Raw genomic sequence first — 2,638 nt, forward strand, 5'->3', positions numbered from 1 at the left:
ATTCCAAAAACATCTATGAAGATCAGTATTAATTAGATGAGCGGGGCTTTTAGCTTTTTGCCTCTGAATAGTTTTGACATCTCATTCTATCCTTTGAAATTCAGAATGATTGGCTTCTATAGGAACTCAGAATCCAGATAGTGTTATTGATTCTCCTAGTTAAGAATGATGATTCTTGAACACAGCTACTTTATGGGTCTTGGCCGTGGCCCAAAGCACTCTGTCTTCCAGTATTACCATCGGATACATTACAGGGACGGATCCAGAAATGATATTATGGGGGGGCCAATAACACATATAATATTAAAAATTATGTAAAAAAATTATATAATATAAGATGTATTACAAAAATATATTTACAAAGAATATATTTTAAAGTAAAAAGAAATATGTGTATATTTTTTACTAACGAAATGGTCGATTCTTCATATCATAAAATTCACCGATAATAGACTTTGTGTAAAATTTTTCAGTAATTTTCTTTTCAATATAATTAAAAGAAAATTATCAAGAAATTCATCTTTTATTTTGTTTCTAAGTTATTTTTCACAATATTCATAGTTGAAAAAGATCTCTTAATTGTAGCAGTTGAAACAGAGAGAATTAATACCAAATGAATACAAAAAGACGGCTATAAGAAGAAAAAGAATTCACTTTATGATATTTGAAATTTTTTATTTAATTAAAAAATATTAGTAATAATATCTTTTTCAAATTTCTTTAATATTGTTACTTACTTTTTAGATATTCAAAATTATTAATATTTAAATTAGACTGAATTTTTATTTATACTAGACTAAATACTAAATATTTTTTAAAAAAAATTAAATTATACATAATAACTTATTACTCTTAAAAAAAGTTGGGGGGACCGAGGCCGCCACTCGCCCCCCCTTATATCCGTCCCTGGATACATACATGCCACAGACACATAACTGGGTGAACCTTTTCAGATTGTGACTCAGTTTTGCTAGAGTCCCCAATTAGAGGTGTCCAAGGTTCTTAAGCACACTCTTTTTGCCTTGGATCACAACTTTATTCTTTTTTCTCTCTTTTTTCTTTTTTCTTTTTTTTTTCATTTTTTTTCATTTTTTTCTCCCTTTTTTTCTTTTTTTTTTGTATTCACTGCTTTTTCTTGCTTCAAGAATCATTTTTATGATTTTTCAGATCCTCAGTAACATGTCTCCTTTTTCATCATTCTTTCAAGAGCCAACATTCATGAACAACAAATTCAAAAGACATATGCACTGTTCAAGCATACATTCAGAAAACAAAAATATTGCCACCACATCAAAATAATTAATCTGTTATAAAATTCAAAATTCATGCAATTCTTCTCTTTTTCAATTAAGAACAGTTTTCATTTAAGAAAAGTGATGGATTCATAGGACATTCATAACTTTAAGGCATAGACACTAAGACACTAATGATCACAAGACACAAACATAGATAAACATAAGCATTAAAATTCGAAAAACAGGAAAATAGAGAACAAGGAAATTAAAGAACGGGTCCACCTTAGTGATGGTGGCTTGTTCTTCCTCTTGAAGATCTTATGGAGTGCTTGAGCTCCTCAATGTCTCTTCCTTGTCTTTGTTGCTCCTCTCTAATGATTCTTTGATCTTCTCTAATTTCATGGAGGAGGATGGAATGTTCTTGATGCTCCACCCTTAGTTGTCCCATGTTGGAACTCAATTCTCCTAGGGAGGTGTTCAGTTACTCCCAATAGTTTTGTGGACGAAAGTGCATCCCTTGAGGCATCTCAGGGATTTGATGATGAGAGGGGTCTCTTGTTTGCTCCATCCTCTTCTTAGTGATGGGCTTGTCCTCATCAATGGGGATGTCTCCCTCTGTGTCAACTCCAACTGAATAACAGAGGTGACAAATGAGATGAGGAAAGGCTAACCTTGCCAAGGTAGAGGACTTGTCCGCCACCTTATAAAGTTCTTGGGCTATAACCTCATGAAATTCTATTTCTTCTCTAATCATGATGCTATGAATCATGATCGCCTAGTCTATAGTAACTTCGGACCGGTTGCTAGTCGGAATGATTGAGCGTTGGATAAACTCCAACCATCCCCTAGCCACGGACTTGAGGTCATGACTTCTCAATTGAACCGGCTTTCCTCTTGAATCTCTCTTCCATTGAGCGCCCTCTTTACAAATGACTGTGAGGACTTGGTCCAACCTTTGATCAAAGTTGACCCTTCCAGTGTAAGGGTGTTCATCTCCTTGCATCATGGGCAAGTTGAATGCCAACCTTACATTTTCCGGACTAAAATCCAAGTATTTCCCCCGAACCATTGTAAGCCAATTCTTTGGGTTCGGGTTCACACTTTGATCATGGATCTTGGTGATCCATGCATTGGCATAGAACTCTTGAACCATTAAGATTCCGACTTGTTGAATGGGGTTGGTAAGAACTTCCCAACCTCTTCTTTGAATCTCATGTCGGATCTCCAGATATTCACTCTTTTTGATTTTAAAAGGGACCTTGGGGATCACCTTCTTCAAGGCCACAACTTCATAAAAGTGGTCTTGATGCACCCTTGAGATGAATCTCTCCATCTCCCATGACTCGGAGGTGGAAGCTTTTGCCTTTCCTTTCCTCTTTCTAGAGGTTTCTCCGGCCTTGGAT

This window comes from Arachis duranensis, chromosome 3 (genome assembly GCF_000817695.3).
Source record: "Arachis duranensis cultivar V14167 chromosome 3, aradu.V14167.gnm2.J7QH, whole genome shotgun sequence".
Classification (NCBI taxonomy): domain Eukaryota; kingdom Viridiplantae; phylum Streptophyta; class Magnoliopsida; order Fabales; family Fabaceae; genus Arachis; species Arachis duranensis.